This window comes from Lissotriton helveticus, chromosome 2_2 (genome assembly GCF_964261635.1).
Source record: "Lissotriton helveticus chromosome 2_2, aLisHel1.1, whole genome shotgun sequence".
Taxonomy (NCBI): Eukaryota; Metazoa; Chordata; class Amphibia; order Caudata; family Salamandridae; genus Lissotriton; species Lissotriton helveticus.
This window is the reverse complement of record NC_136060.1, coordinates 376,992,203-377,012,466: the sequence shown is the minus strand read 5'-3', so window position 1 is coordinate 377,012,466 and position 20,264 is coordinate 376,992,203. Positions and strand designations below refer to the sequence as shown.

The 20,264-nt window shown below is 46.9% G+C and overlaps 1 long non-coding RNA gene across 1 annotated transcript in view; it reads left to right on the top strand.

The window, feature by feature from the left end:
• The window catches only part of LOC144821848 (uncharacterized), a 148,729-nt gene that overhangs the window by 70,524 nt on the left and 57,941 nt on the right, over window positions 1–20,264 (top strand). Inside the window, exon 2 of the long non-coding RNA XR_013608471.1 lies at window positions 13,704–13,829. This is a non-coding gene — a long non-coding RNA (uncharacterized LOC144821848). The remainder of the gene's footprint in view (window positions 1–13,703; window positions 13,830–20,264) is intronic.

Below are 20,264 nucleotides of genomic sequence, written 5' to 3'. Positions count from 1 at the left end.
GACCTGGGTCATCGGGGCCAGGGGAGGCTCTCCGCCGGCCTGGCTGGGTGTTGGAAGCAGGGACTAGGCCCAGGGCTTGAGCCCTGTCCGCCAGGCCATGTGGGTGCTGGAACCTCCCCGTCCTGCAAGCCGGCCGAGGGTCCGGGCATTCATCGGGGCCAAGGGGGGCTCTCCATAGCCTGGCTAGGGTTCGGAAGCATGGACCGGGCCCGGGGCTTGAGCTCCGTCAGGCAGGCCATGGGGGTGCAGAAGCCTCCCGATCCTGCAAGCCAGCGAGGGTCCGGGTGTTCATCGGGGCCTGGGGAGGCTCTCCCCGGCCTGGCTAGGGTTCAGAAGCAGGTACTGGGCCCGGGGCTTGAGCTCTGTCCGGCGGACCCCGGGGTGCTGGAGCCTCCCCGTCCTGCAAGCCAGTCGAGTTTCTGGGAGCTAGGGGCCATCGGGGCCTGGGGAGGCTCTCCCCGGCCTGGTTACGGTTCGGAAGCTGGGACCAGGCCCGGGGCTTGAGCTCCAACTGGCGGGCCCTGGGGTGCTGGAGCCCCCCGTCCTGCAAGCCAGTCGAGGGTCTGGGCGCTGGGGTCCATCGGGACCTGGGGAGGCACTCCCCGGTCTGGCTATGGTTCGGAAGCTGGGACCAGGCCCGGGGCTTGAGCTCCGTCCAGCGGGCCCCGGGGTGCTGGCGCCCCCGTCCTGCAAGCCAGCCGAGGTTCCGGCGCTGGGCTATCGTCGGGGCCTGGGGAGGCTCGCCCTGGCCTGACTAGGGTTCGGAAGCTGAGCCCCCAAGCCCGCCAAGAGCAGGCGGGATCCCTTCCGTTAAGGCGCCAGTCGGGCAGATGAGAGCGGACGAGTAGATTTGTCGAGCCCTGCCCAGTGAGCATTCCTCAATCCTTAAAACTAGCTTTAATGTGTTCTTCTGCAGCATAGAACACATCTCTCCTTCAAGAGCTCTGTCCTGTATATTCTCTTTTCTATTTTTAATGTGGTCTGTTAGATCCGAAAATAAAATTGCCTCAACTAACCAATTTCGCCCACTGCCTAAATCCTACCACCCATGAACCCCATCACATCACAGCTACTCTGCTTTCTATGCATGATGAATAGTCTGCCTGATTACCTCCTCAGTCTGACTTCCTCCTCCACTGCCCCTTGCCCCCCACAGATCCCTGCAGACGCCATTCTTTTCTCTTAGCAAAGTACTTCTCCAACAGTTGACGTCACGCATATCCCACATCATTAAAACTTCATTCACCACTGGTATGGTACCCAAAACCTTATAAAATGTCTCTGAACCATACTTAAAACCCAAAACCTTTAATGAGCCTCTTGCCAGATTCCCCTAACACTCTGTCGTCCTTTAGAAAATGATAATAACCAGCTCTTAGTCTCCATGGAGACCCATCCGATTCTGGATCACTTTACTTTCTAGCTCAAGTGCCAGAACCACCCTAATCAGTTAAGGAGACTATTGTCACCCCAGCAGAGGAGAATACTGTCATGTTTAGCTCTTTAGACCTGTTGGCTGCTTTCAACCCTGGCAACCAAATCACCCCCTTTGAAAGACAGCATGCCACCACTAACAGCTCTACTTTCCGGCCTGGACTGCACTGGCTGTTTTCACACCAGGTTGGCAGGGTGGACACCACTTTTACTGCCGGTTGCCGGGTTGGCTGTGTTTATTGCCTGCAGCCAGTGGCGGCTCCTCTATAGGGGCGTTTGGCGCCGCCCCCCTACTTTCTCGCAGTGCGAGAAGGCAGAAACTTAAATGGTAATAACTACCATCTGTTTCTGCCTTCTCGCCTGGCGAGAAAGCTGAAGTTCCTGGTTGGGAGTGGGCGGTGTTTCTCCAGGGTAGGGGGGGGAGTAGCTTGCCCACTGTTGTTCTGTTGTGTTTCTATCTAGGACCCTAATTCGATATTCCCGATTTATGCCCTTATATGGCTATAATAAATAATATCCTTATAAAGGCATAAGAATCATATCCATATTTAGTAATAGCCCATGCAGTCCAAATACGGCAAGGCTACTTCCCTAGACTCCTAGAAAGTACAACGCGTTCTTTAAACAAACCAAACCTCCAGCAACCTGGGAAATCCCCATGCTTCTGTTTTGATTTGTCCTAGAACTCCTGCGAGCACTGAAAGAAAGGCCAGTTCTTAGTGACATCTTTTATTGACGTCTTATGTCCAACCTTACGTCAAACCCGGCACCTTTCCGGTATAAATAATACCAACAGTTGCCTTAAGCAAACACATGGTGGTTTGGGGCAGAGCGGCTATCTACTTGCCCGAGAGCCCAGCTGATGCGAGAGCCCACGGACGCCGCCCCTCCCTTTTGACGCACTGAGAAAGACACTGTCTTTTTCTCCAGCCGAGAAAATCCAGCTCCGGTGTTTCCAGCTGCCCTTTCGGGCTATTGGGATATGGAGTCCTGAGAGAGAGATACCAGACCTCCTGCTTTCTATTACCCAGGTACGGAGCTGACTAAACCCTTGAGAGAATTCTTGATTCAGATCCTTGGCAAAAACCAACTTAACTTAAACTGCTACTTACTTACTCCTTTCCACGTATTAGGCTTAGGTCAGGTACACCGGGGTAGGTGTAGATTAGAAGCACCAGTTGAGTACGTTAGTCAATGTTTTTATGTATGTATATATTTTATCCATTTCAAAGTATCATATGGCTAAGAAACCATATCAATGCTTTTACAGTATTATTTCATAATACTCCTTTTACTGTACGCACTTTACTTTATGTTAAGTATTGCAATTGTGGCAATTTATTTCTCTTGCATGAGAAAGAAGACTGCTCAATAAATAACACCTTTTATTGAAAACGCCCGTCTCTCTATTTCTCTGCACTCTGGTGAAACTAAGTATGCACAATTGACTGAGTAAAATAGCTGTCTATTGTTTTCACACGACTCTAGAGATACACTCTTATTCTGAGGGAGCAAAGTTGTCTTGTTTATGGTTGTCAGAAGCTAATCCCTTCTTGTCTATCCAGGGAAGTTAAACTCCTCCTTGTTTATTCGAGAAAGTTTCTAGTGACCTCTGAGCTAGCTGGCAAAACTAATTGTCTAATATAGTCAGTAGAGACGTAGTCGACATCAGTCCTACTGCTGTTTATATTATTCCAATGCGCAGAGCCTATTGGGAATAAAGGAACTACACTACAGTTCATACTGACTGTTTGGGCAGCCTGAGTCCGCCCAAACAGTCAGTATGAACAACAGTGGGCAAGCCACTCCCCCCTTCTCTCGAGAAACACCTCCCACTCTCCCTGTTCTCTCTGTATGCTGCTGCATACAGAGAGAAAATGACCCAGGTGGGGCAGCGGCCTCACCAATCACAACGCTGCCATTGCAGCGTTGTGACTGGTAGAGGGGAGCGAGGCTGCCTGCAGCCTTCCTGATGACGAGCGCTGCAGAATTCCAGAAGCCGGACGGCGGGAGTCGGGAGTCTCGGGACTTGAGGAAAATCGGGACGGTAAGTTTAACTTTTTATTTTATATAAATTTTTCCCTTAAACGCCTCCCCCTTTCCCCTCCACAGCGCGACGACCCCATTTCCATCCCCCCCACCCTCCCGTAATGCCAGCCGCGACTGCATGAATGTATGTGAATTAGTGCTGTGTGCTTTGAATGGGTGTATGCATGGGTATGTGCTAGCGACTGATGGGTGTATGTGTGCCCGCTTGAGAATGGATAGGTGTGAGTGCACATGTAGATGGGTGGGAGGGAGTATGTGTGTGTAGGTGCTTGTGCGGGATGGGAGGAAGGGAGTGTGCTTGTGCATGCCCGCCTCACTACTCATCGACATTACGAGCCGCCACTGCCTGCAGCGCCTCAGCACTTTACAAAAAACAATACAAAACAAGTGGTTGTAAAGCTTACAGGTCAGACCACACTCCCTTCAAAATCATTTGTTTTTTGAGTTTGGTTGGTTCCTGTCTCCTACAGGGTTGCCACAAGCAGCGCTTACCTTAAGGGCATTAAGGCGAAGGTGGTGAGAGGTGCGGAGTGAGTGCCAAGCTGTTGGTTGGCTCCGAGAGTCCTGTACATATATGAGAAAGACTGCAAAATTCAAAACAGTGTATTTCTTTATAATGTGCGTATTTTAGTTTAGTATATTAAGTTATACAATTCCATTGAGTGACAATTGTTAGAAGTGATTCAGGAATTTAGAAACATTCATGCGCTTCTGCTACTGCCCTGACAACAATGCTTTTAGTGAACCAAAAGAGCAGTCTGTTTTCCTATAGGTGAAGTAACATTACAGTCTTTTGCTTTTGTTCTGCGCACACCCTCCACTAATAGATTTAAAAATGTTCTCGTGATTTGGAGGAAAAGGGAGTGTAGGAAGCTGGATCTTTATATAGTGGATCAAAAAGAGGTACACTGTGTAAAGAGCCGAAGCAAACCTCAGGGGACCGAGGTACAAACAACCCCCCAAATGCTCTCTTTTGAGGTAGTGTGGGCGAGAAGTTAGGGATATCACAGGGTAGAGCTAAGCATTTATTACACACACAAACGCAGTCAGTGAGACCACACTCAATAAAGAAGACCAACACCAATTTATAAAAATAACACATACTTTTATATAAATGTAGATACCAACATCATTGGAATTGGGTAAGTAAGTTTCGAATTATGAATTTTTACAGTAGTTTTTAGAAATGGACACTTTTCATTTTCAGTAATATTATCCTATGGAGGAAAAACATGTATTACATTTGGGCACTTAGCAGCGACTTACGGGACTGTTCTTCAGGACTTTAGATGAGTATGGGGCAAGGTTCAAGGCCACACAAACCGGTCACCTTGGGCGGCTTTGGTGGTTCCTGGTGCAGAAGTGTGTCACAGCGTCGGGTGTCCCATTCACTTCAATCGGAGAACGGTCCGGTAACAAAGAGGCTGCAAGCTGGGACTTGGGGAGCAGTCTGAGGGAGCCCACAAAGGGGCTCAACCCCTGAGATCCCCGGGCACACTTGGTCCACTTCTCCACTTCTTGTGGGGCTTGGGTGCAGTGGTGTCTTTTGGGGACGGATTTCTTGTTATCGGCGGGGGCCTGCAGAAAGAGGCTGCAATTGGAAGTCCAGTTTGGGCCACCTCAAGTGTGGGGTTAGCCCATGTGGGTCTGGGGACCCCTTTGACACCATCACCTCCCTTGGACTCGGAGTCTGGAGCGCGTGTGCATAGGTGCTTTGAGGCGTCGGGTGGCAGCGGTCACCGACTCACTTCTTGATCTTTGTTTTGCAGAAGAGGGACAAACAAAACAGCTGGGGCATTCGCTAAGTGGGTCGCACTGTCCCTAAAGTCCCTCGACATGCAGGTCGTTCTTCCAAAGCGTTGATGTACTGGCTGTGCACAACAAGCCTTGGCTGCTGCAAGGGGTCCAGTACCTTGGAAATGAGCCTTTTTAGGGGCTTACTGGTGCAGGGGTTTACCCTCATCTGTCCACTGCTTCTTAAACCAACAAAGAAGCCAGTTTCTCAATTCGTCTTAATTCATGCGCCCTTGAGGCGGAAGAAATCCAGCGCTCCAAAGTCGGGCATCGCTTTCCGTGCTGCTCAGAAAGTAAGAGGCAGAGTGCAGAGTGCATTTGTTGCATGCATCGTCTTTTGCTCCTTTCAGGCAACCCATGACCACTGTATTAAATGTGCGCTTTGAGTTTATAAATAAAAGTATTACAAACAATATTGGTTACTCTGCCGCTTTTGTATTTTTGTGTTCTAAATTAACACATGCATTCATAATATGTATGCCATTGGAAGGTGTTAGTGATTTCTCTTAGGTATTATAGACCAGTGTTATAGTTGTTGCATAACACATGATTGATTAGAATAGTATTCAGTTCATGTCAAATGTGTCTTGGACCACTCTTTACATTTCCGCCTTATACCCAGGTCCGTTGAATATTGGGTCACCCCATTATCTATATTGGTTGTAGGGCAGCAGATATCTGTTGGTGAACAGAACAGAAATCTTTAGATAAGGCATACAAACAATCAATCAAAAGAGGATATTCTATTTCAGAAACGCCCCTATATTATTTTTCTGACGAACCTCAAAGAAAAGGAATATCAAAACAACTATTCTTTGGTGTTTCTTGTGTTTAGCAAGCTTGTGTTCGATAAGTCATATAGTTCACAACACTTCTTCTGCTTGTGATTTTTTCACTACTGTACAGGACTGTGGACACTTCAGAATTATTTTCCTTATGTAAGAACAACCATGTTTTGCGCTTTATGACCATGCTCTCCTATTATAGGTGTAGCGGGAAACTCTAAAACTATGAACGTAACAGAGATCTGTATTGCATGAATAACTAACAAATTAATCCTAACTTTGTAAGTACATAAATCTCTCCAGCAGAACTTGTTTGTGGCAGACAGACTCCTATAAGGCTATATTTTTCTTCAAGATGTTTACTAAGGATCACACAGGCATTTTCCCTAGCATTGTGAACCATAGGCATCATATTTTTTTTTCACGATCTGGGCCATGTAATATCATATTTAGGGGAGAAACCTATTCACCAGCTCTAGCAAGGGTTGTCAGCTCGATTATATGAACTAACTAATGAGGGACTCGTGATACCAAGCGACTTATGTAGTGCTGTAATAACATAAACAACAATGGTGATGCCACCTGGGAATTTTAGAACAAAAACTACCCACATATAGTTCAAGGTCAAATAAGGGAGCATCAGTCCGTTCTACCCATCCTATCATAATTTCATCAGTTTACAGACAGGATGGGCAGTAACATGGCGTTTTCATTTATTTGTTATGTTAATTCTGACAATTTGTTCAAACAGTATTACTTATTAGCCAATTAGACGTGCACTGGTGAGGTGCTTTTGTCTCTATTTATTTAAGCACTATGAAAAATTATCCCTTTGGGCTCTTTTTAGGCATGCACCACAATCACACTTTCTCCAGTATTAGGGGTGTCTTTCATAGATTCACATGCTTGAATATCCCCCGTCGTCGAAGTGGGAGTCCCACGGTACATAAAAATAGCAGTCATATATGCATGTATACATGAAAATTATAATAAATAAAAATATACATACATATAGTGCAATAAATTGTAAATTCTAAAAGTACCATAGAACATAATAGGCCCATTGAAAAGCCTAAGGGAGAACTCACTTTAGTAGCATATTAGTATCATTATGTGTTGGATCACATTCCAGCCAATCAGGCTGTAGCCTCCTCTAGAACCTTCTCCTCAGAAGCCCAAGTCCTCAGATTTTCTACCGCACGTCGTGTGAAGGGAGTCTCCCTGAGCTCGGCTCAGTTTTCTCAACTTTAACTGTTTTTTCTTCAAGAAAATGTCTTCAAACAAGAAATCTTTGTTTAAAGCCTGCCCTTCTTGTGGTAAACTACGCCATTTCCATGAGGACCCACACAGTAAATGCATTTACTGTCTCTATCCAGACCACGAGGTGAAAAACTGTAAGTACTGTCGCACTTTCCCTCCCAAGACTCTGAGGGATAGAGAGGCCCGTCTCCTTCTGTGGCTGCAGAAGTTGAAGACTTCAGAGTCTGTGGTTTCTGATGTGGAGAGCCTGTCATCTATTGTTTCCAAGTCCTCTCAGAAGCGTGGGTCTGAGACTGAGGTTCCTTCTCCTTTTCTTAAGAAGAGTAGACTTCAGGAGTCCTCTAGGATTGTCTCCCCACAGGATTTGCTTCAGGGCACGTCTACGGGACCTGGTTCTCTGACGTCTGCGCCCAAAGCCTTGCCTTCCATCAAAAAATCTGGTTTTGGCTCGTCGACGGGCTCGTCGACGCGCCCGTCGACGTCTTCAGCGTCGACTAAATCTGTGTCTGCCATCTCTACATCGACGACGACATGTACGATGTCGACCAGCGCTACATCGACGACGACCACCTCGTCGACGGCGACAACGAAGGTGAGACCCATCTCTTCAGTTGTAAAGATCTCGTCGACGACCATCAAAGAAAGACCGTCGACGACGAAATCGTCGACGCGTACACCGTCGACGAAGACCAAGACTTCTACCAGCACCTCGTCGACGGGCCCGTCGACGGCTGCCTCGTCGACGACGACTCCGTCGACCAGTGTTCCGTCGTCGACGGTCTCGACGACGGCTACCATCCCGTCGACGTCGTCGTCGACGACCAAAGCACCTTCCTCGTCGACGACCAAAGCACCATCCTCGTCGACGACCAAGGCTCCAATCTCGTCGACGGCTCTGTCGACGGGCAAGAAAATATCGTCGACGACGAAAATACCATCCATTTCTGCGCCGCTTGCCTCTGTAGTGACGACGCAGCCGTCTCAGGTCGTTTCTGACACTGCCACATTTACGCCAACGGGCTCGTTGACGTCGCATCCACCGTTACCGAAAACAGCTGCCATCTATACAGTGGTTACTGCCTCTTCTTTGCGGACAGTACCACTCATCCAACTGAGCCCTGTGAGGAGCAGCACTTATCTTCCAGAACAATTGTTTCAGTCGGGTGAAGAAGAATCCGGACACGATTCAGAGGTGGAAGGATTTTTTAAACAAGCGACCAGTCCTTCGGATCTACACATTAAGTGCCAGGAATATAGTGATGAGGGTGATGTGGTGGACAATGTCGAAGATGGGACTGAATTGTTTCCTGTTGATGCGTCAGAACAGGTGCCTTCGGAACCAACTACACAGATTCCTTTATCTCTGGTCATGAACCTTCAGCACATGCTGGATGATTATAACCGCAGGTTTCCTGCTTCTACACCTGCTTCTCCAGCACCACCGCCTCCTCCGCAGCCTCAACCTCACCTTCCTCAGGCACCTGCGCCAGTTTCACCCGCGTCACCGGGAGGTGCTCGTCCTGACACTGGCGACGAGGATCCAGATCCACAAAATACAGATGACGACGACAATGACGTCGACATGACTGAGTGGAACGATTACAGGGCTCAAACACCTTCCACTCCGCCCACCTCACCTCTCCATTCGCCCCCAGTGGACATTGCACATTTCCACAATTTGATGATCCGTGCTACAAAACGTTTTCATCTCAAGGTCGAACAACAACAGCATGAAAGTGAATGCTTTTTGTATGACTTTAAGGACCTATCTCAAAGACAGACCCACACTATACCTATCGTGGATTATATCTGGAAGGAGGGCCTTAAATTGATGGAACGTCCAAATTCTGTTCCTGCAGTTTTGCCCAGATTGGATAGGAAATACAAGGCTCCGGCGTCTTCCCCGGCCTGCTTGGTCTCTCAACCGAAAGCAGATTCGGTCATTACACAGGCTGCACAAAAAAGATCGGGCAATCCTGCCACGCCACTCACGTCTCCTCCTGATCAGGAAGGCCGCAAGTTGGATTCAATAGGAAAGAAATTCACAACCATGGCGGCTACTACGGTGAGGGCGGCAAACACTCTGGCTATTCTGGGCCGTTATGACCGCCAGATGTGGTCCGAGGTGGCGGCATTGATTCCTCAGCTACCTGATGCAATCCGTGCAGAAGCACAGGCAATTATACAAGAGGGGGAGTTGATTTCATCCAAAATCATTGATTGTGCACTCGATATTTCCTCAACGGGGTTTCGACAATTGGCTGGGGCTGCAGTCTTGAGGCGTCAAGGCTGGCTGAGATCTACCACCTTCCGTCTTGAGGTACAAGCAAGAGTCCTAGACTTGCCGTATGACGGAGAATTATTGTTTGGCAAACATGTTGATGATGCCCTTGAGGCGATCAAAAAGGACACAGACACTGCGAAGTCCTTGGCTACCCTACAGTACAAGAAACGACCCTTTCTGGGTGCACGAGGTAGAGGCGGAGGTTCCTCTACTTTTCGTGGATCAAGTCAATACCGTTCTTACAACACCTACAACGATAACAGACAGAGGGGTTCCTATCAATCCCAAAATCGTCAGTCCACCTCCAGACCATACCAGAGGAAATCCACTTATAGAGGTGGCTCAAACAACAAGAAGCAGTGACTGCCTCAGCCCCTTCCTTTTGCCGACCGTAAATCTTGGAGGTCGCATCTCCAATTACTTTTAAAAATGGTCCGAAATCACCTCCGACCAATGGGTCCTGGACATTATATCCAAAGGACATACCCTGGAATTCACAAAATTTCCACCCACTCATCCACCTTCGGGGCCCCCACCTCCTCATTTCAAAGAACTTCTGGCCCAGGTGAAATTGATGATCAAAAAAGGAGCCATCGAAGTCGTACCGCAAGGTCAACGCGGCAAGGGGTTTTATTCCCGCTTTTTCTTGGTCAAGAAGAAGTCGGGGGAATGGCGACCAATTTTAGATTTACGAGCCCTAAACAAATTTATCATTTCAAAAACTTTTCAGATGTTAACTCTGCTCCAAATTCTGAATTTTCTCAATCCAAGCGAGTTCTATTCAACAATCGACCTTCAGGACGCTTATTTCCATGTGCCAATTCACCCCAGACACAGGAAGTATCTACGCTTCACAGTCGGGCAGCTACACTTCCAATTCAAAGTCCTACCATTCGGCCTCCGATCAGCACCGAGGGTCTTTACCAAGATCTTAGCCCAGGTAGCTGCCTTCCTGCGTCTCCAAGGTATCCAATTTTACCCATACCTGGACGACTGCCTCATCAAGGCAAGAACTTTTCACCTGACGGAGCAGCACACTCAAGTCTGCATCTCCCTCTTCCACGCCTTGGGGTTTTCAATCAATTGCCAGAAGTCACACTTTCAACCATCGCAAAGGAGAGATTTCCTCGGAGCCTTGCTAGATTCTCGGCAGGGAAAAGTGTTCGCTTCCCAGGAAAGACAGGACCGCATGGTAAAAATGGTGCGCTTCCTCCAATCAAAACTGTACGTTTCTGTCCGAATGTTCAAATCATTCCTTGGCATGGCTTCCTCGTGCATCCAACTTATTCCAAATTGCAGATTGCACATGAGGGCTCTACAGGAGGAACTGGACAGGCAGTGGAAACAGGTGTCGGGGTCATTCGAGGACAAGGTCCTTTTAACACCTCGCATCCAGAAAGCGCTGGAGTGGTGGGCTCACCCTCCGCACATATCTGCGGGCTGATCATTCCAGGACGAACCTCCAACTCTGACGCTTACAACAGACGCGTCTCTCGAAGGATGGGGAGCGCATCTCAACGGCATGTCTGTGAAAGGAAAGTGGACAGCAATCCAACGAACTTGGCACATCAATCGTCTGGAACTCTTGGCGATTTTCTTAGCCCTAAAATCTTTCCAGAGGTTAGTGCAGGGACACACTTTGCTGGTACGGACGGACAACACCACCAGCATGCACTACCTCAACAAGCAGGGCGGCACGAGGTCTCTTCTACTTTCTCAACTGGCACAAGAAATATGGGATTGGGCGATTCAACGTCAAATTCATCTCACAGCCATTCACGTGCCAGGTGTGGCCAATGTTCTGGCAGATTCACTCAGCCGAGCATCGTCGGACAATCACGAGTGGGAACTCAACCAGCCGACGGTCGAGTTCATCTTCCGGCGGTGGGGCCGGCCGCAGATGGATCTTTTCGCGACTGCTGTCAACAGGAAATGCCAACGCTTTGCAAGTCGGCATCCCCACAGAGAGTCGAGCTGGAATGCATTTTCGATCGATTGGCCGAACGACTTCATCTATGCTTTCCCTCCACTTCCTCTGATCCCTCGCCTGTTACACAGAATGAGGTTCCAACCTTGTCGCATCATCCTGATCGCACCCAAATGGCCGAGACGTCCATGGTTCACGGACCTGCTCCTCTTCTCGCAGTCCGACCCGTTACCACTTCGTCATCTACCGCACCTCCTCACGATGCAGCAGGGACTAATCTGTCACCCGGATCCGGCATATCTTCAACTCCATGCATGGAACCTGAGTACAATGAATTTGCACGTTTAAATATTGACAGGGACTGCAGGGAGGTGTTAGCGCGGGCTCGCGCTCCCTCCACCATAAAAACGTACCAATTAAAGTGGAAGCGTTTCTGTGTCTGGTGCCGCACTAAAGATTTGGACCCAATGACTGCAAAACCTGAACAAATGTTACCTTTCTTTTTATCCCTGGCTAAATCAGGACTGTCGCACTCAACTCTTAAAGTGTTTGTGGCGGCGATTTCCCGTTTCCGCCATGATGGTTCCACATCTCTATGTTCTTCAAGGATCATTAAGCAATTTTACAAGGGCCTTTTTAGGATGTTTCCACCTATCCGTCGCCCTCCGCCTGCTTGACGCTTGAATTTTGTCTTGTCTCAACTACTTCTACCACCATTTGAGCCTATTCACTCTGCAAATCTTAAATTTCTCACGTGGAAAGTTGCTCTCTTACTCGCCTTAACGTCCTCAAGACGTGTCAGTGACATCCAGGCGTTTACCATACAGCCTCCTTTCCTACAATTCTCCAACGAGGCTGTGACATTACGAACTAATCCTAAGTTCATCCCAAAGGTTCCCAGTGACTTTCATCTCAACGAACCTGTAATACTGAAAACTTTCTTTCCTGCTCCGCAAACTCCAGCTGAGCGGTCATTGCATTCATTAGATGTGAAACGTTGTCTCAAATTCTACATTCAACGAACTGCAACTATCAGAAAGTCAGATCAATTGTTTGTGGCATATGGTCCAACTTACAAAGGACAACCTGTTACCAAACAGACCATAACTAGGTGGATATCCTCTACCATATCCTTCTGCCACCAACGGGCTGGAAAGCCCATTCCTGCTCGAGTTCGAGCTCATTCAACTAGAGCAGTGTCTACTTCGGCTGCCCTCTTTGCGGGGGTACCCTTACGACAGATCTGCAGAGCTGCGACTTGGTCGAGCAGCCATACTTTTACTAAGCACTACTGCCTGCAATCAACAGACGCCGCGGATGCGGCAGTGGGTCAAGCGGTGCTGCGGAATCTTTTCCAATAAAGGTGAGCCTCTGTTGCTACCCGCCTCCAGTCATAAAGGTTTTTTACTAATAATGTTTTGGTATTTAGTGCATATTGCCTAATATATTTACCTTCTTTGCATGATGTATTACCTTTATGACTCATGTGATGATTTACTGCTTTCTACTCTATTCAAGCATGTGAATCTATGAAAGACACCCCTAATACTGGAGAAGAACTATAGTTACTTACCTGTAAACTGTGGTTCTCCAGTATTGGTGTCTTTCATAGATTCACATGCGACCCTCCCATCCTCCCCTCAGAGGCTCTCTTCTCCTCAGGCGCTTTTACTTACTTGTGCTACGAAAATCTGAGGACTTGGGCTTCTGAGGAGAAGGTTCTAGAGGAAGCTACAGCCTGATTGGCTGGAATGTGATCCAACACATAATGATACTAATATGCTACTAAAGTGAGTTCTCCCTTAGGCTTTTCAATGGGCCTATTATGTTCTATGGTACTTTTAGAATTTACAATTTATTGCACTATATGTATGTATATTTTTATTTATTATAATTTTCATGTATACATGCATATATGACTGCTATTTTTATGTACCGTGGGACTCCCACTTCGACGACGGGGGATATTCAAGCATGTGAATCTATGAAAGACACCAATACTGGAGAACCACAGTTTACAGGTAAGTAACTATAGTTCATCTCCAGTCATAAATCTTTCACCAGCACCAATTAGAAACCCAGAGCATAATATGAGAAAGTCATATACTTTTATTTTATTTGTTCTATATCAAAAACTCAGCTGATTTAATTATTTTTTTCCACTTTACAGATATTTTCTCAAACCATAATGTTAAAAACATATAATTTCACAAACAAGGGAGAACCTAAAAATATATTCTCTAAACTACAAAACCAACAACCTGTTACACATTGAAGGCCCTTTAGATACAGAAAGGTAAGAGCTAATGTAACACATTTAATGTATACATGAAGTACCCTTTTCTTTTATCCAAGTCAGATGTTATTTCAAATACTCTAGCTGAACCAGCTGTATTCAGACCCGGTGTTGGTATTTAAGAACATATTCAAGCATCTTGTGAAATTAATGACTAAAGCGAGCCCGACCAATTGTCTCATGGCCCTTCCTAGACAGCTTAGACAGGCTCAATAGAGAGAGAGAGAGAACACTATAACAAGCTGCCGTGCGTACTTTCCATGCAGAATAACTCACAATAATACACATAATAGGCACAAAAACCAAGAAAAAGAACAATGTGTTACTTAATTTTGCTTACCCTTAATTTGCCCAGGAACTAGTCTCCTACTCCCCTTCGACAGTAGGTATCCTAAGCAGGTGACCTCCTGTCGACAATACACACCACTTTTTGGCAGCTGGGCACGGACAGATTTATAGGAGATAGATAACTAGGAGAAACCACACCAAAGAGGCCATGTCTAATACAATTGGACTGTACCACTTTGTACATTTTAGTGTACAAGCATATTGAGCTAACTAGAAAACATTAATCCAATAACCATTTACCAATTCCTTTAGCTTATTGAGCTGTGCAACATAATAGCACATTAATGCAAACTTTATTTCATGGCCTTTTTATCTGACCCAGCACAACAATTTTAAGTGGAAACCAGTATTTTTGTATGCATGGCAGAGCTATTCTCTGCACATGGCCTACAGATGCTGCTACCCCTTGATAATGTTATTCAATAGGATACACTCCACCCTATGGCCTCGCAGCTGAACTTTACAAAGACTTCAAAGACGTTTTGGTCCCAAAACTCCTGGAGGTGGCTTCGGAGGCGTACGATCGGGGCTTGCTCCCGAACTCCATGCGAGCGGCGACGGTAGTCATGCTCCCCAAACAGGGGAAGGATCCTCTTCTCCCACGATCCTATAGACCCATGTCCATGTTAAATGTGGATTTAAAAATAATCAGTCAGGTTCTCGCCTCCAGAGTCCTTCCATATTTTCGTCGCCTGGTCAATGATGACCAATCGGGATTTATCCCAGGACGAAACACTTTGCGGAATGTACGCCGCCTGGCCCATGTTATGCAGACCTTAGAGGGTCGGGCAGGACAGAACACGCTGGTTTTCCTAGACATCGAACAAGCCTTCGATTCGGTCCGATGGCCCTATTTATGGAAGGTACTTTTAAAACTAGGACTGGGGGAAGGATTCGTGCGATGGGTTCGGCTGCTCTACACCAGACCGGTAGCCGGAGTCCTCACGGGCAGGTGCATCTCGGAGGAGATACCTATTTTGAGGGGTACTCGCCAGGGGTGTCCTCTCTCCCCCTGCTTTTTGCCCTGGCTATGGAGCCGCTGGCATGTCACCTTCGTTCGGTGCTTAGAGACCGGGGCATTCGAATAGGGGCGAGGGAACAAGTGGTGTCCTTATATGCGGACGACGCCTTGATCTACCTGAGTCAGCCCACGCACTCCCTGCCGATCCTGATGGCCGCATTAGCGCAGTTCACAGCCGCTTCCGGTCTGGCAGTCAATAACACGAAATCCCAGTTGTACGCGATTGGGACGCAGGAAGAGTGGGAAGGGGTTCCACGCCCAGAGGTGGGACTCCCACGGGTGGATGACACACTGCGCTACCTGGGGGTGTGGATAAGCCGGCGCTCAGACACCTTTTTTCAGCACAATATGGGACGGATAATTCGAGGTTTAAAGGGAAGCATCACCTTTTGGAATACTCTTCCACTTTCCCTGATGGGAAAGATAGCCCTAATTAAAATGGTGATCCTCCCCCGTTGCTTATACACTATGCAGGGGTCCTTTTGCGAGATTCCACATCGGGTTTTTCGAGAGCTGGACTCACTCCTCATCCTCCTGTTATGGAATGGGAAGCGATGCAGGGTGAGTTTGGAGGTTTTAAAGCGCAGTTGGGGCACTTGTGGTTTGGAAGTTCCCGACCTGGAGATGTACTATTTTGCCTCACAGATACAACACGCGTTCGCATGGCTGGATACTGACCCCTCGTGGGAAAGATCCTTAATGGAGGGAACGTTTGGAAACAGGCAACTGGGGGCATTGCTTTGGCGTTTGGGGGGACACCCGGAACATACCCCCCCACTGGCGCGGTTGATGGCGTTGATCTGGGATCAGGTGACACGACGCCTCCTCCACAGCAATCCCTTCGCCCCGGACTTGGATCTGTGGCTTTTACCGCCATTTGCCCGGATTGCACGGGTCATGACTATTGATAAATGGACGGAGGGAGGGTGCCTGATGTTAGCGGACTTGTATCCGAATGACCAATTTGTAACTTATCAGGAGGCAGTAGCCTCCTTTGGGCTTGGCCCGGGACAATACCTCCAATACGCGAAAATAGCGGCGACAGCGCGGCAGATGTGGCCAACATTCCCGGAGGCTCCGGGGCCAACCCGTACGCTGGTCACAATGTTGGCGATGGCTGGGGGTCGGAAGTTTGTGACTCACCTTTATAGGGCCTTGAGGGAGGACAGGAAGTTGGGGCCCCTGACGATTGAGGACAGATGGCAGTGGGCGTGTCCGAGGGAAATCACCTCCCGTGACTGGGAAAAAATTCATGAAAGTGTGAGGAAAGTGTCAGTTAGCAACAGATTCAAATTAATTCAGTGCAACATTGTACATATGACCTACCTTTCCCCTAGGCGTCTCCAGACCATTGATAGCACAAGGGACGCGCACTGCCCTAGATGCCGCAACCGAATGGCAGACTTTGTGCATATGGTATGGGAGTGTCCGGTCCTCCAAACATACTGGGAGTCGGTGCGGGAGGTTTTGGAAAAGGTGTCAGGATGGGTAATAGAATTGGACCCCCTCCCATGCCTCTTGGGCCTAATCCCTCGGGACCCCAAACGAAAGGTGAGCAGGCGGTTTTTGGTGTTGGGCCTGGTGACGGCTCAACGCCACATTGCAATACACTGGTTATCCCCACAGGGTCCGGTGCTGCAGAGATGGAAGTCTGACCTGAGAGAATGGGCGCTGGCAGAGGAAGACCATATTAGGCATACTAGAAGGGATGGGAAGTTGCCCGAAGTTCTCCAGGCGTGGGGGGTAATGATCCAAGAGTTGGTGGGATTGGATGCCCCTCTTACGCAAAATAGCCCGGAACTGGTAGTCACGGGACACGAAGGCATTAGTCCTCCAGAAATCACAACACCTGGTGACCCGATTTGAGGAGCTGATTGCACAGACCCAATATCACTGTTTTTGCTTGTTTCTAGAGAATCAAACTGTAGAGCACACTGACCACATTGGGAAGGGTTCTAATCTCGGCAGGGGGGGGAGGGTAGGGGGAAGTTGTGAATATGGGAGGGGGGATGGGTGGGGTGTCAAGGGTGTTTAATTGCGTTCAAGAAAGTTTTAGCGACAAGCGATGGGCAACGTCACAGTCTCCATACAAGGGGAGGGTGGGGACCTCCCGATCCTCAAGACTGACAAAAAACGTGTTCCATGGGTTGGGCACTGTGAGACGTCGTACATCGTTATTGTACAGTTTGGGGCCATGGCAGGAAGTTGGGTTAGGGTACTGTTGATTTGGTTTCCAAGGACATAAAGAAAGTGTTTTCTAAAATGATTGGACATGGTTCACGCAGGTATGGATTAATATCGTGCTAGTGATACAACGCCGCCGGGCCCTATGGGATGCTGGCTATCAGGCTGTGTTATCCCATCTGATATGTTGCTATGTAGCGCTGCCGGCCTCCGGGTTGTGGATTCGCAGCTGTGTATTCTATGTGATGTGAAATAAAGGTTTTTGAAACTTAAAAAAAAAAAAAAAGGATACACTCCACCCTGCATATCTCCTACACTTGTATTATTTCTCAAGAAAACAGTGATATCCCCATCTGCTCCTAACAGAAAATGCAATATTTCCTTTAGCTAATGTTACCTAAAACAGATCTGTGGTGTCCAATCTTGTTCCAGGAACGCTTAATCAAGGCCATAAGTTCATTGAAACAACTAAGTAAATTCTTCCATTTCTTAAATGTATTTAAATTACTAATGACGATATCCTAAATATTATTAACATGAATTGAATTAATTTCCCTAGGCACATTATAGCCTCAGACATCATTAGAGCAAAATGTACATTACCTGTAGTGTTTTACCCTACAATGTTAGAATCAGGAAATGTGATTAATACAAAGAAAATAGTTTCTTAAACTACTCTTCAACATTACAAGCTGGTATTACATGTATGTTTTTACTATTTAGAACAAGTGGCACGGAAGTGTGCGTTTGCTTAACATGTGTTATTTGCTGCAGACCAAAATAGAAGCAAATCTGCTGAAAAGGAATATGTTCCCCGCTCAATCAAATACTGCCCTGTTTATTTATTTATTTTAATTATTACTACAAGGGCTATAGACTAAGGCCCAGATTCATCAAACAAAAATCCGCTCGCAAAGGGGCATATTCTCAGAATCTGCCCCTTTGCGAGCGGTATTTTTGCATTTGGGATGCATCATCCCAAATGCAAAAATCGCAAATTTAGAAATCGCTAAATTGCGATTATTTGCATTTAAGGAATCTCAAATTGAGATTCCTTAAATGCAATGCATGAAAGTTTTTAAAATAGCGAATTCGCTAATAGGGCACGCAAATTACCATGAAGTTGTACTTCATGGTCATTTGCAAAAACTTTGAAAAATGCACTAAAGTGCATTTTTCAAAGTTTCATTTTGCGCACACACATGCCCTAAGGGCATGAGTGTGCCCAACATATGTGCACATATCAATTTCAGGGGTGCAACAGGGTTTCCTTTGGCACCCCTGCACCCTTGAAATCTCAATCTCAATTTGCGAATCTTCCCATTCATTCTTATGGGCCTCTAGGCCCATAGGAATGAATGGGGAGGTATTCCTGAATTGCGACTCGCAATTTGCGACTCACAATTAAGGAATTCTAAGAAATCGCTATTTTTTAAGTGATTTCTTGATGCATTCCATTTTGCTATTCCTTAATAGCGAATCGGTATTTTTCGCTATTAAGGAATCGCAAATTGGGTTGTTGATGCATCTGGGGGTAAATGTACAACTTGCATTCACACAATTATATTTGTACATGTACACATGAAGAAACGCTGTAAATGCTTTAATAGTGTGATGTAGAAATCACACACTGTCACAGTGGCTAACCTCAGATAAAGAAAATCCTCCAAAACTCCCTGCGTGGACATTTTGCTTTCAGTAGTGGTGGTCAGTTCTAAATGCAGAACTTGGCCTCTGACCCTTAAACCTGTTGTCCCCTGTCTGAGCAATGCTATTCCCATGCGGCCTTTACAATTAAAAGTAACTCTCAAGAAGCATGACTGAAAGGCATCCCTGTTCCGTGCCTGAGTGCTGATATTTTAAAGGTAGGATGCAACTGTTACTCTTTATATTTTTAGGTCTTGCCTACGCAGAGCGCATGCGCTGCTTAGGAGGGCCTTTGGCCATCGCTCTGCTAATTTTCAAGCACTGCACTCGTGGCAGCATCCACCTTGAGGGAGCGAGCAGCGGTTTTCCACAAGCACAAGTGCAGTGCTTGAAAAGTGAAGTCTGCTCTCCCAAGCGCGCGCGCACCATTTTTGTGGCACCGGGGCAGCTTGTTCCTCATTGCCGTCGCGCTTTTCTTTTCCGACGCAGTTTATTTATTTATTTTTTTGCACCGGAGCAGGTTGCTCCTCATTGCCATCGCGCTTTTATTTTCTGTGACCCAGCTGGCCAAATTCTATTTTTGTAACTGTATACACTTTTTGTAAGCAGCGCAGCACAAGCGGCATGCTGCGCCGCTTAAAAATTACAATATTGAAAAATATCTGCAAATCCGCAGGAGGTGATGCATGCATCAGAAAAGCTTGTTGTAAAATCCTTGAAAAGATTAAAATGAACGCAGGATTGATGATAAAGTATAATCCAAGTTTATTTCCAGGTAAAGATGAACCCATCTAAACCAAAGCCAGCCAAGTAACTGCCCAGCATCAACTGAATGTAAACATTCCTGAACCTTGAGAACAGGGTTGGAACAGAATCATGGGTGATGTCATATGTTGCTATGGTACATGAGTTACAGGAGAATATTGCATATCTTCCCCCCCAAAAATAACAAAACAAAAGTTCAAGATACATAATCATTCAACTACATGGGTTTTCTTGTAATTCTAGAGGATGTGCGTAAGGTATCTAAATCAGCATCGTGACTCTTCTTTGAAACAGTAGGTACATCTCAATTCAAAGGACCCGAAAACACAGAAATCCTATTGAGGTTCCACATCCTATGATCTTTGGTTCTTACAGCATTTTTAAACACTTTGATAACCTTTATAGGATCCGAAAATTTTACTTTTGAACCAGGAAGTTTGATAACTACAAAATCCCCAACTCTCACTACA